The sequence below is a fragment of the Siphateles boraxobius genome, unplaced genomic scaffold (assembly GCF_051911475.1).
Source record: "Siphateles boraxobius isolate OS27281-9 unplaced genomic scaffold, OSU_SipBor_1 18, whole genome shotgun sequence".
NCBI lineage: Eukaryota > Metazoa > Chordata > Actinopteri > Cypriniformes > Leuciscidae > Siphateles > Siphateles boraxobius.
Genome location: NW_027508788.1, coordinates 4,822,927 through 4,838,276, shown reverse-complemented (window position 1 = coordinate 4,838,276; position 15,350 = coordinate 4,822,927). Strand labels below are relative to the sequence as shown.

Here is a 15,350-nt window from a genome sequence, read left to right as displayed (position 1 = left end):
TAATCTGGCACTCTGAGACGGCATATGGAAAAACTGAAGTCGAGGAACTGTGTGCGACCAGTGTGTATAAATCAAGACCTCTGAGGAGGGGATAAAATATCTCTCACGAAATGTTTACATTCACAGTACAGCTCAATCTGTTTTCTGTTCACTTTGTGCCAATAAGGTTTAAGTAAATTCCGTTTTGAAATTATTTGTGCGAAGACCACATTGTATTTCCAAGCAAACCAATCGCTCCCCATGCAGATACATAGATCTTTTAACAAATTTGTACAAATGTGGTAGGCAAGAGGTTATTTAAGTTTGCACTTTCTGTATATTTAAGATGTAGTACTTACCGAAATTATTCCTACGGGACGTAATTGGTCTCTCTCGCAGCTCGCTACATCTGTACGAATGAAAATTCAGATAGCTGTAAATCAGGATAGAAAAAGAAAAAAACATTATACTCTTTCCCATAATGATATGAAGTTCATGTCTGAAAACCACATCCTTCACATTGCATCTGGCTGCTTGGTCAATGTTAAACCATAAACCACACCAGCGACTCAGCACTCATCGGTCCACCCATCTGCACAAAATTACACATACATACAGTTTGGCAGAGAAAACTTGCTAACTACTTTAAATCATCCTTACATTGGCAGCAGTTATAAGCGCTAGGTTTGAGTAGATGCATGGTAAGGTCATTATATGTCAGGCTCAAAATACATGATCAGATTCCTTGCTGTCATCGTGTCTTACTATTTGGCAGAGCAATAACAATATGCAGAGCTCTGACAGTGCTATTTTTTTAAAAGTCTCTTGTGCCAGTACGATCACCAAGGTAACACTAATAAAGATTTAAGATGTTCATTATTTACAAGCTTGTAGAGACAAAGTGAGCTAGGTTCAAAATTAAATGTGTTTTTACTCTATAAAATGACAATTTTGCCTAAATTGATTTGTCCCATTTGTAATACTGAGCATGAGAACTTTCAAGTATTATTGTTGCTGTAATACCTGTGGTCAAATCGAAACTATATGCACAAGCTAAATGATGCAGTGCTAATGCAGCTCTTAGGAAACAGTTATAAGCTTTAATACATAAACCGCTGACTGTGACATGCAGTTTGCTATCCAGACAGGGAAGAGATTCAGTTGAGTCTCTCTTGTAAAAAGGAGAGGCTTGTTAGACCTAGTCTCTGTCTAAGATGGGAAGTCTACCCACAGCCACAATTTTTTATGCATATTATACACAAAAATAATGTGGGGCGGTTGATTGTGCACTTGCGCGTGCCGAGGATTGAAGCGCCTTTCAGACAGGACGCAGAATGTGCGGCGCTTTGAAACCCATTAACTTCAAGGACTTCCAAAGATACATAACAGCTACAAGTGTGCACTATGCAAGCACTATATAGAGCTCGGGATCGTTTCGTCACGATGCATTGTGGGAATCACGGTACAGAAGTAGATGTACTGTATATAGTAGGCAGTGAGTAATTACGTTGGTCATTAGATAAAATTAGGTTTAATTTAGTTTATTTTTAGGAAAATGGTTCAGTATTGGTGTATTGTGAACTTCTGTAATCGGTCTCACGATCGACAGGGCAAATGCCTCATAAATCATGGCTAACCCCTGCTGACAAATCCAGCTAAAACCAGCCTAGGCTGGTTGGCTGGTCTTAGCTGGTTTAAGCTGGAAGTAGCTGGTTTTAGTTGGTCTCCCAGGCTGGCTTAGCTGGTCAAGCTGGTCTTCCAGCCTGGTCAATTTGGTGGTCAGCTGGTCTCCCAGCCTGGCTTAGCTGGTCAAGCTGGTCTCCCAGCCTGGTCAAGTTGGTGGTCAGCTGGTCTCCCAGCCTGACTTAGCTGGTCAAGCTGGTCTCCCAGCCTGGTCAAATTGGTGGTCAGCTGGTCTCCCAGCCTGACTTAGCTGGTCAAGCTGGTCTCCCAGCCTGATTTAGCTGGTCTCCCAGCCTGGCTTAGCTGGTCTCCCAGCCTGGCTTAGATGGTCAAGCTGGTCTCCCAGCCTGGTCAAGTTGGTGGTCAGGTGGTTTCAGCTGGCCTCCCAGCCTGGCCAAGCTGATGAACATCTTACCTAATTACAAATTAATCAGATTCCATAGTCCATATACAGATAAGGTTTTAGCATCATAGTTAGGCTGGCTAGATGGTACAGCCTAAATTATTATAGTGGTTAATACAACAGTATATCTAAACAGTATTAAACAAAATTATATTACAATTATTAAATTAAATTATAATAAATTAAGTATTAAAATAAATTATAGCATAAATCTGTAGCATACCCAGACTCGATTCAGATTCAAATATCGTTTGAACAAACACATTCACCATAGTTGTCTGACCAAGTATAGTCAGCTTTTTTATTTTTAATAAGTGTTTCAGTTGTGAATAGACTTGTTCACAAATTAAAAGTGAAACTAATCTCTCTATACAATGACCAATTTAATGTCATATGTAATCACAAAACTAGATAAGCTGTACAATATCTTAAGACACCAAACACATGATACACATAATCTGATACAGGTTTATTTTACTTTAAGTTCCATTCACAAATTACACAAACATAAAACTGATTGTGTCATTGAAGACTGCAGTTAGGGGAGAACAACTGACAGTTAGACAGAAACACAGCAGCACTACACCAAAACATCTGCACTGTGGCACACCTACATTTACATTCCCCCCACACCCTAGACACCCCCTCTTCCTCATCGACACCCCCTCACCCAAAACTTGTGTGTCTCCTTAATACTTTCCACCTTTAAAAAAATAGACAAATAACATTTTAAATTGTTACAATGTGATTTTCTTTATGTATGTCTGAAAAGTAGTTTGACACTTAAGTTACACTATGAATGCAATTATATATATATATATATATATATATATATATATATATATATATATATAATATAAATAAAATCAAAAGCAAAGTGATGGTATAAAAAATATTGCAAGCACGTTTACAAATAAAATAAAGAGGTTGTGTTAAATTCTTAAACTAAGTGCCACTTTGTCCCACTATCACCTGCTGCAGGGGTGGCATTTTGCACGATATTGGGTCATAGAACTATACACAATGAGTTTTAAATTCATGATTTAATATTAATGATATTTTAAATTATGTTATATGTTTTAATTCTAGATGTTTATTTATATGCTGCGTGCCTTTTAAGTGTTTTAATGCGCGTGCGCGTAAACGTTCGAGTTTAAAGACTGCAGCGCGCGCGAGAGCAGATGGAAACGTCATCAACTGACAAACACCAAAACTCCCGTCTCTCGCTGTTGTTTTCACTGCTTTTAGGTAAGTTTAGTAAAAAAAATCACACAAATAATACATACAAACGTTCCTGACACCTTTCTTAAGTGTAACTGATAAGCTTCTGTTGAATATTTACTTTATAGAAATGGTTTTGTGTCTTCGAAAAAGTCCGTTAGCATCTCAACCGTTTTCAGAAGAGGTAACTTAAGTTAAGGCTAACTCTACAGACTTAACTTAGCTCTTGTTTATATAAGTTTGGGGTTTTATCCACATCTTTGTGTAGATAACAGTTTTTGATAGTTTTGTTTTGCTGGTAATTTGTTAATGGGTGATTGGAAGTAAGCTAATTTATTTAGCTAATAGAATGCACTGTGCTGTTAATCAGTGACGTCACTTACAAATATTGATAAAAAAAATGTGATTTCAGGAGCGACAGAAAAAAAACTACAATAAAGGGTGAATTATTGTTTAATCATCATCATAATAATTTCATATGCATTTATTTCACAATATCTATTATCTTAAGATTATATATATATATATATATATATATATATATTCTTTCTCTTTTCTGCATTTCACCTCTGCCTAGCTTGGTTCCTTGTAATAAACCCTATGTTCTATTGTAAATCCTATTTAACATTGTTGGCTCTGTGACAAATTGCATGTTATGTTCCTAGATCATCATGTTGATGGCCTGCTGCACCCCCCTGTCCAAAACAATCTCCACGGCTATGAACCATATGATTAGTAAGCAAAACCTCAAACATACAGTGCTCTACTGTTCAAAAGTTTGGGGTCTGTAAGATTTATGCTTTTGAAAGAAGTCTCACATTTTAGAAATCATTAACCCCAGGTTTTTTCAGTGGAATTGTCCTTGAGAACCCTGTAGGCTAGATAATCAGCTAATAATAAGTGACAAATTTAATGGTCATTGTTATAATAATTCATTTAACTATTATGATAATATCATGGTCATTGGTATGTTTTATTTTATTTCTCTAGGTGTGTCTTGAATTATGTTGGCCAATGAGACAGACACCATACTGTCCAACTCAAAGGTATTTATTTATTCGTATGTATGTTTTATTGATAAATACTGAAATTCATTTTACTTATAAATGCTGAATGTGGTTCAGGGTGTCGACAACTTTAGGCATGCAAGTTATTTTTCACAGATATCTGGCCAGCTTACTCGTGGCTCATACTCTTAGCCTTTAAAATGTTTGAATTTATATCCCCAATGCAATATCAGGGGTAAAGATATCATTAGAGCTCTTAAAGTTATGGCTATGCTCTTGTTACCAGATGAGATATAATCCCTAGTGTTTGGCCGTGTGATTCTTCAGGACAAGATCTTGATGCCATCCACGCTCAGTACATGAAGAAGGTGAGTTTCACAATAGCTGCCATTATCACAAATCAAGAGACCGAACACAACAGGCTTTCATCCGTATGAACTCATCCATATGTAGGGATCGGTACCGAAACCCAGTATTAACTGGCCCTGTGGCCAAACTAAGGAAGACCGCAGTATCTATAAGCTTGGACGTTATATGTTCTTCATACTCCTTGTGTTTTTCAGGCTGGTTGTTTGTAATTTTGTAAGAGTAGGGAGAGGCTTTACCTCTCATGTGTGTGTCCTGTGTACTATAACTTTACAACAGGAGCTGGTACTTGATTGAAAAGTTTAGAACTGTTTTTTTTTCACTCTCTATTCTCATTATGTTCATTTACATGCCAACAGCTCATGATGAACATTTTCTAGCATTTATATACTACTAATAATATTGTTGTTATTTACAAGATCTTTAAAAAAATGTATAATTAAATGTCTTTATTATAATATGACTCAACTATGAAATAGTTTTACTGTTATCTGTGTATTTCCTTTTACTTTGCAGCACATCACTGACAGGCTTTCCTATGTGATTGATTCAAGTTTTCTACCATTGTTTTTATCCAAATGAGGGTTGTAAATGCATGGACATTTTATATTTGCCGTTAACTGTTAATCTTAGTTCTCTGGACTTCTCACAAAATGCCATATATTATAAGCAAATATATTTATTAAGTAGCTATAACAAAGTTATATGTTAAGTATTATATTTCACCAGATTTTATAGTGTAAAACATATTCAAGCGCGGTGCCATATTTCGATGCCAGGTGTGCAAAAAAACCCGAATATTCGAATGTCACATTTTCAAATCGAATACCAACCCACCGAACGAATATTTGAATATTCGGGTCCAGCCCTAATGCAGATTCACTTCTCTACAAAATCTCCCCAATTATTCTATAATAATTAATTCTTTTCAAATAGACCTAAATAAATATTCTGATCAAATTGTTTTTATATCGCCATATATATAGCAGGAGAACAAAATATTTATTTAAGTTTTTCAATATCGTGCAGCCCTAATAGTGAGCATATCTTAAATTGAACCTGGAATGATAATTTGTGATACCAGATGAGATGTATGTATGATAGATTTTTAACTGTACTATTTTTGTATTGCAGGTTTTCTGGGATCCCAGCGGAAGGCATCAGATGTTGGCCTGGACCGATGTACCTGTACACCACACGACCTCTGCTTTTGCATGGATGGCTGATTACTATCATGTTCTGTGAGGGTATTATTATAGCAAAACTGAGCACATGTGGCAGTGGAGTCTGTAGGTGTAAAGTCACACATCAGTCAATTTAAAGTCACCGAGAAAGTTTTTTTTTTTTTTTTTTTAATAGAAGTTTCAAACTTTTTTCTCTCTCACAAACACAGAAGTTACAGCTTTTCAAATTCTTCATTGGAGGTGCACAAATACTATTTTACAAATCACAAATTAAGAAATGTATAGCTCACATTTAAGCCACGATCACACAAGGGGTTTGAGCATATGACTTTACAACAAAAATATCATTCTTTTAAGTCAGCCAAGAGGTCACACCTTCATGTATTGATCCTCTACTGGCCACACGTTCTCATGTAGAGCAAATTCACAGGTCGGAGTTCACCAGACTTGAACTGGAATGCAGTAAAATATGAAACTTTGCGAGAGCTAGCATTTCCAATCTCCCACATTCACATGTAAATGAATGGAAGTCAATGGAATGAAAAGTGAAGTGTTACCACATGAGAATAGCCAAACAGTATAGATGATTCACAAAATTATACACAAAGAAAGGTGCATGATTGGCCAAAATTGTACTGTTCTCAACAAAAATATGACCCTGTGAGTTTGGTAATTTGTAGAATAGGATTTGTGCACCTGCAATGAAGAATTTAAAAAGGTGTAACTGATGTGTTGTGTCTGTGAGAGAGAAAGGGAAAAAACGACATGTTTGCAACTCCTAAAACATTTTCTCAAAGACTTGACATCTACTCTGTTTTGTTTCAATAATACTCGATATAATACATAATTTGAGTCGATATTCTGATCATGTTTTTTCAAGCACAATTTATCAATGCCAAACCACATCAATCTTATTAACTATAATTTATTTTGTATAAAATTAATATACAGTACCGGTCAAAAGTTTGGAAACATTACTATTTTTAATATTTTTTGAAAGAAGTCTCTTCTGCTCATCAAGCTAGCATTTATTTGACAAAAAAAAACAGTAATATTGTGAAATATTATTATAATGTAAAACAGCTGTTTTCTATGTGAATATATAGTAAAGTGTAATTAATTCCTGTTTATAATATATCATGTGACACTAAAGACTGAATTAATGATGATGAAAATTCAGCTTTGCATCACAGGATTAAATTATATTTTAAAGTATATTAAAATAGAAAACCATTATTTTAAATTGTAATTATATTTCACAATATTACAGTTTTTTTTTCTGTAATTTTGATCAAATAAATACAGCATTGATGAGCAGAAGAGATTTCTTTCAAAAACATTAATGCTAGTAAAGTAATACCATCAGATCATCTTTTTTCTTTGTTCATCTGGCTGTTATAACTCATGTACAACAGCATAACAAAATCTAAAGTTAGTGATTTAAGGGCCAAGAGACAAACTAAAACAAACACTGATCACCATAAGGGGGGGGGGGGGTCTCCTTCAGTGACTCTGCTTGTTACCATCAGGTGTCTTCAATAATACTTAATCATCACTCAATCACAAAATTATCTCATTAACTTAAACACTGCTTCAGTGTTCATTTAACACTCTGCTCAGAGTTGATATAATTCACACTGATTTTGCTGTGCCTTTACAGTTAAGTCAGTTTTTAGGACAGTTTTTAGCATTTTAATCATTTCAATTAATAATTTTGTACATAACTGTTACCATATCACTGGTTTGTTTTAAGGGTCTGAAATATCAAATAAAAAAGCAATTTGTTTGAATGGTTGCCTGTACTCCTGAAGATTATTTAAAGTGTATTTGGAATTGTTTACTTTCTTTGTCACAACCACCAGTGGCAGGAAAAATAGAGAAGACATAGAGTCAGCCAGCCTGACCAGCTAAGACCAACACTGACCAGCTAAGACGAACACTGACCAGCTAAGACCAACACAGACCAACACTGACCAGCTAAGACCAACACTGACCAGCTAAGACCAGCCTGACCAGCTAAGACCAGCCAGACCAGCTAAGACCAGCCAGGCTGACCAGCTAAGACCAGCCTGGCCAGCTAAGACCAGCCTGGCCAGCTAAGACCAGCCTGGCCGACCAGCTAAGACCAGCCAGGCTGACCAGCTAAGACCAGCCAGGCTGACCAGCTAAGACCAGCCAGGCTGACCAGCTAAGACCAGCCAGGCTGACCAGCTAAGACCAGCCAGGCTGACCAGCTAAAACCAGCCTGACCAGCTAAAAAAAGTGTTCAAAACCCCTCTAAAACCAGCCTGAAAAACCAACTATGACCAGGCTGGGAGACCAGCCGAAACCAGCCTGACCATCTTAGGCTGGTTTTAGCTGGATTTTTCAGCAGGGACGATAACTGATATTTTTATCACATGGTCAATAGATTTTCAGCTGCCAGAGTTAACTAGCTAGCTACATGTACATTGAATGTATTCATTTAGCAGTTAACTAAAAGTTCTGCTGTTCAGATTAACGTTAAAGCAGTAACTACGTTGCTGTGTTTTGGGAGCAAGCTGTTATACTGATGTAGCTGCTGTTAGCCAAATCACCATATCAATTCTCGATTAGCAATGTCACCTCGTTTATTCATCTAGATTTTGGTGGATAGACTAGGTTAGTGTAATACTGACAAGCCATGGCATAATTTGTACCTTACACTTTTAGAAAGCATCAGCCTATAGACAGAAATGCAGTGGTAATTTCTAGCTATAGTCTCCTCTGTACTGGACCTTAAATGGTATTCTGTTGCTGAAGCTGTAGCTCTGTATCTTAAATGTTAAAACGCTTTATTATTACTAATAGCTTACATATTATTCTATTGCTGGAGCTCTGCAGTTTAATTGTTATTACATGGCTTGGTTGAATACTAATATAGAATGCAGTCTGTTAATTCTTGATAACAGACCACTGCTAAGTATAACACACTGTTGCCATGAAAAACAGAGCATTGCCATGGACACAGTTCTGTTCATTCTGGAGCTATACAATCGTTTTTAAATCAATAAACTCCTTTATTTATCCGGAGATCGGCCGGTTACACTATTACCTTATTCCAAACCGGCCTATGCGTGACCTCTAAAATGGCCGCCGTTATCCACAACGCACCGTTCCATGACGTCTACGTCCGAGCTCTATACAGGATTCACCCTATTATACTTTATCGACACAAATTGATAAGTCAAACAGCCATCCCCAAATTGTCTATAGCTACATAGGCTGTCTTTGACTTGAACAAGGGTTAAATTACTCGTCAGGCTACGGAAGAATACCATAATTCATCCGTTCAATTAGGCCTAAGACATCGAGAGTCACGCAGACCTATAACAGCCCAGCCACAACACATAATTGGGAATAACATGCCTTACCTTAACAGAATGGATTTCAATTCAATGACTTCATGCGCAGATCAATGGCATCCACCATTTATATTTTCTCTACGAATCTTTGAGTTAAAGGGATAGTTCACCCAAAAATGAAAATTCTGTCAGTATTTACTCACCCTCATTGTTACGACCCTCCTATGACTCGTACCCATCTAGGACTTTAAGGAGGGAAACACATATAACCATCTCAGACAAGTCACACTAAAACACTGAATGAGGTGAGAAAACACGAGAGACCACTGAATAAAGTGAATACGTTTTAATGATTCTTAAGTTTTAATTGTTCCAACCCCGTAAGACTTTCGTTCATCTTCGGGATGGACCACTCCTCTAAACTAGTCACGCACAGGAGGGAAAATCCAAGTGCAGTAATTTATTAGGAGGGCAATCCAAAATCGTTGTAATCCATGCAGAGGTCAAATATCCAGAGAAGCAATCCAAAACAAGAACGGGTCTAAACAGACAAGAACTGTGGTAACACAAAACAACGACTCCGTACACATACTAACACAGACAGGGAATATATACACATATCTAACAAGACTAACACAGAACAGCTGGGAACAATGATTACGGGGAACAGCTGAATGCAATGAACTGATGAGTGACAGTGACAGACAGAATGCTGGGAATTGAAGTCAAATGTGAAGTCACGGTGACACCGTGAGAACGAGGACCTCTAGTGATGATAAACAAGGGAACACAACCAGACACTGTGTCAATAATAGTCCATAAGCTTCTTCAGGGATTGAACTTGCTGGCCTCGGAAAGTCATTAAAGACATCGTTAAAATAGTCCAAGTGACTACAGTGGCTCAATCTTAAGTTTATCAAGCGACGAGAATACTTTTTGTACGCAAAAACAAACAAAAATAATGACTTTATTTCAACTATTCATTTCCTTCTCTGTTGGCCTGTAGTCAGTTAACTTAGTATGATTGCGTAGAGCTACGTCACACGTAGGCTCACTATTGGCCGACGCTGGTCATCTGTGAGTTGCGTGTGACGTACAACAACAGAATCGTACGCTTTAACACTAGTGAACTGAGTCGAGGCCCACAGAGAAGGAAATGAATAGTTGAAATAAAGTCGTTATTTTTGTTTATTTGTTACACAAAAAGTGTTCTCGTCGTTTGATAAACTTAAGATTGAGCCACTGTAATCACTTGGACTATTTTAACGATGTCTTTAATAACTTCTCGGGGCCTCCAAGTTCAATCCCTGAAGAAGCCTAGACTAGTATGGAGGAGGGATCCAGCTCTCAGATTTCATCAAAAATATCTTAATACATGTTCCGAAGATGAACGAAGGTCTTACGAGGTTGGAACAACATGAGGGTGAGTAAATACTGACAGAATTTTCATTTTTGGGTGAACTAACCCTTTAACATGTAGCCTACTAACCATGATTAGAATTTGCACTGCAGCGCGACCACAACTTGATGCTCATGACAAGAATAGCATGTATAGTTATCTGTATTGAAGTGAATTAGGTTTAAATCGCCGTCATGCATGAATGAATGATATTTTTGCTATTTTAGACATAATACTCCACGATGATCACATTACACAAAACTGAAATTGCACGTCAAAATAAAAAACCCTTTTGAGACCCCCTAAAATTTCACGAATAACGTTTTCAGGGGAGCCCTATGTCTTATCCTATAGCTCCCCCGTAGTTCGCACCCTGATGTCAAGTCACTTTTATTTATATAGTGCTTTACAGATTGTTTCAAGGCAGCGATAAAAGGGAAATAGTGATAGAGTTGGCAAAAAAAAAGTGTATATATAAAGGTGTATTATAAGTCTGTGAAATTCTGATCACAAAGTCTACACATTCCTTTTATTTGTTTGGGGTCTAGTACCAATGCAAAATTATTTTAATATTTCGTACCATGTTGGTAAATTAATGTTGAATAATGGACCATATCGCAACTTAAATGCGACTAAATGAGAGCGGAGTCCACTTTCAAGGTCAAGGACGATGTGAATTTAAAAATATTTTTTTCATTTTTCACTAAGCTCGCTTCTGATTTCACTTAAGGGGTCTTTTGTGTGTAAATCGCTGAAGAAATATAGAAGCAGAGCTATTTACCACTTAAAACTAACAAAAGTAACCTGATTCCATCATATATACTGCAAAAGAAATGGCACACCTCTCAGCTCATGAAAAGCCAGTATAAAGGAGATGGTAAGCAGAACCTTAACAGACCACAATAGAGCGAAAAGAGCCTGTACCAAACAAGGATAATGTTCCTCTAACACACTTACCACAATTGACTTAATTACACCCCCCTTAGTGTTTGACGCTTTCTAGAGATCAGCATTGTTTAAAGACACTTCATTCAGTTTCAAGCTAACACACAAGCATGCAGAGCAGTTTGACATCTCCCTTACCCCTCAACACACACACACACACACACACACACACACACGCTCAGACGCTCACGCTCCCTCCTTCCTGTCCCGCATATGACACTGTCCTGTTTATCAGCTTTAATTTCACTCTGTTGTCTCTGCTTACTGCTGTAATTGAGCTGTCCTGTCGCTGAACCGGCCCACTGGGACCTGTATGTAATCAGCCAGGTGCTCCCACAGGCCACTCACTGTCTGTGACAACTGTTACAGATCCCTGAGGCGCTCTCCTGCTCACCTGTTCCACATGCAGCACTGTCCCACATCTGAAGCATTCATGCATTCACAGTCAACACAGTGTTTGTTTTAATTGTTAATTAGGACATGTTATTGATTATTAGAACATGTTCCTTTGTAAGAAAGAATATTTAACATGGTGGAATGAAATAAAAACATTGCAGGCATATCACATGACATGGATAAGCATATGCCTATTAAATACATGTAAATAGCCTATTCATTATCAGGTAAAAAAAAATAATTTTATGTTTCGAAGTCTTTAAACTATTTTCCATGTCTGTGTCCATTCTGTCCAAAATCGAACTTGCCTTGCTGCCCTATGGACCGTTTTCACAGACTGTGATGGCGCTTTTCCACAGTTATTACAGAGAAGTTATTCATATTTTACTTTAGAAAAAAAATATATACATACATTACCCTATAGCAATAAATTACAAAAACTAAACACTGCTGTGAGGGTGTTTAATACAACAGTGTGTGCAATGAACGTTGTAGAATAAAACTTCAAAGTATCGTCAAGTTATGTTTACCACAGGCTTTGTTTTACTCATAAATTGAAAACCCCATTAGGTTAGCAAATGACGACTTCCGCTTCTGAAAACTGCGGAAAAGGATCAATTTCATTCATGGTCAGTTAATTACTAAACATGTAAAAAAAAAAGTCACCTTTATTTATATAGCGCTTTTTACAATATAGATTGTTTCAAAGCAGCTTTACAGAGATAACAGGAAAATAATGTTGTAATAATATTGTTAAATATAAAATTAAATGTCCCCAACTAAGCAAGCCAATGGCGACAAAGGCGAAAAAGGCGACAGTGGCAAGGAACGAAAACTCCATCAGGTGACAGAATGGAGAAAAAAACCTTGGGAGAACCCAGGCTCAGTCAGGGGGCCAGTTCTCCTCTTACCAACAAACGAACAGTGTATGATTATGATTCAGGCAGCATTATAGGTCAGAAGTCAGATTGGATCGTACATTCACAATATTTATAGTAGTTACATCTGGTTGGAGGTTGGAGTCATCACACTGATATGGAGTTTATCAGTTTGTTGAGGTGTCCATGAGGCCTTCAAAGGGCTGATGAGGCTGGCACTTCACATGCATCTTTTTGTGTGTAAATTACCTACTGGTTTTTACTTGTACTTGTTACCTTCGCCAGGGTTATTTCGCATGCATCTCGTAATCTGCAACTGCATACTGCATTGGCTGAATGTGAGGGAAGGGGCGGGGCTTATCTGATTTTTTAAGGCAACACAAAATGCTACAAAAAAGCACAATTGTTTCAACTCAGGAAACACTGGTTTCAGACAGGTTCTCATCACACCATATAACGTCAGGTGTTTGCTCTAATTTTAAATGAAATTTACAGGGACCAAAAAAATATTTTATTGACTTAAATTCTTAATTCTTTGTAGAAATGCAGTCAAGAGTTTTATTTTATTTTATTTTTTATTTTATTTATTTAACATGGACATACAATTACATTGGACGAACCATATGCATTTGTTTAAGTGTTTTAGCAAAAATGCTAATTTTCAACACCTGTCCACGGGAGGCTTTTGGAAATAAAATACAATGAAACTAGTAAGCAGAATACTACTAAAAATATTAACAGAAAAGGAGAGCTAAAATATACCATATAATTACAGAGAAAATGAAAAAGAAAACAAATTTCATACATAAATTATAAAACAGAAGCATCAGAGTCAGAGAATATCATTAGTTATTCATGCGAGCACCGCTGTTTAGTTTTTAACCATTGTTTAAGGTCTCTGTTGAAAGCTTTGCCATCGGTCTCTACTTTTAAATTCGTAGGCAGAGCATTCCAGAGTGTTGGCCCCTTTACTGAGAAGGCAGACTGACCAAAGGAGGTCTTACACTTTGGGACTTAACAGTCACCTCTGATAGTGGCTCGTGTGTTCGCCCCCTGAGAGCTTTGGCGTCTACTGATTAATATAGAAAACTGCGGTGAAACGTGATTATTTAGACATTTGAAAACCAATTTAATACAATTAAAATCAATAAAACTGTCAAAACCAAGAAGCTTATGCTTTCTTAGAACATCACAATGATGCCATCTCATGGGTTTCCGGTCCATGATTTTTATGAGTTGCATAAAATAAAAAAGGGCATTGAATAGGCTTAAATAAATTTGCTACATTCAAGACCCCTTTTATTCTACATCTAAAAGCCAAACCATTGGATTCGGATGTGCCAGAAGTTGCCTTCCTATCTCCGTGTGCAACCTGCAAATGTATCATTTTCCAGGTTTGCAGCCCTTCTGTTTTCCGTGCAGGCTGTTTGTCTGTTCACATTAATACACTTTGGAAATGTACAGTCACTCACAGTGCCTTCGTGAACCCTGGCCTTGGAAATATCACATTGCCCCAGGCTTTCCCTGTAGGCTATAAAGGAGCAATGAATCTTCTCAGCTGTAGTGTGCGGATATTTTTAGAATGCTGAATGGAGTTGCAGTTCCGCATAAAGCCAGATACTATTTCATTTTAGAATTAAGTAGGAAGTTGGCCACTAAAATATTTCCCTGTATGAAAGGAGAAATGAATCCTCTCAGCTGAAGAGTCTGGCTATTTTTTGAATGGAGTTGCAGTTCCGTATAGAGCCAGATACTGTTTCATTTTAGACTGTACACTGAGCTTAGGATTTCCCTTTTTTTCTGTTGATCTCTTTCCCTAGAATAATGCTTCATATGACCAAAATAACATGGGTCAAGTGTGCAAATACATGTTTCAGGATCTTAACTAGCTTTAATACATTATCCAGCCTCATTTCTCTTAGAGAATTTGATTTAGTTGAGCAGAGTTCAGAGGTAAATCACTTTTCTTTACAGTTCCTTAGCAACCAGAACTTATTTACATATAATTGTAAAAGGATGAACAAACACTTATCACACACAATAACTATAGGTTCTTAACAAAACTTTGTGAATATAAACAATTACAATAAAATGCTTTAAATACATCTAATAATAATCTATTTTACAGTATGTCTCAATAAGGTAAAAAAGAGAAACTGCTGAATTTCATCATGTGACGGTATGGAATGAATTTCAGTTATCCTTTTTAACCACATTCTGTCTGTTTTTTTTTAAAGGTCAGGGGGCAGAAATAGAACAAGGCACCAAGATATTTAGAGGCAAATCAGCAAGAACGCTTGACAGGATTCAACACCATGAATTCCCCTGAAGCCTATTCTTGTTTAAACAGGCCAATGCCCAAGAGCCAGCACTCGCTCATTAATATTCATTGACACCTGAGTGTAATAATAATGATGGGCAAATGTTACCATTTCTATCCCTCACTCGTTGAACAATCAGTTATCAGAAATCCCTGTATGCCTTGGTATAATTCTGTGTTTAATAAGGATTTGAAAGAAAACTGAGTTTCTTAAGTCTCAGCTAAATCCTGAAACACTGGGATAAA

General features: G+C 37.0%; 1 protein-coding gene and 1 long non-coding RNA gene across 2 annotated transcripts in view; one reads left to right on the top strand and one right to left on the bottom strand.

Moving 5' to 3' along the window:
- The window catches only part of LOC143740863 (intracellular hyaluronan-binding protein 4), a 159,276-nt gene that overhangs the window by 19,695 nt on the left and 124,231 nt on the right, over positions 1-15,350 (bottom strand). The window lies entirely within an intron of this gene.
- LOC143740688 (uncharacterized) lies at positions 3,245-4,133 on the top strand. Its single transcript, XR_013204876.1, has 3 exons — positions 3,245-3,313; positions 3,415-3,470; positions 3,952-4,133. It is a non-coding gene; the product is annotated as an uncharacterized LOC143740688 (long non-coding RNA).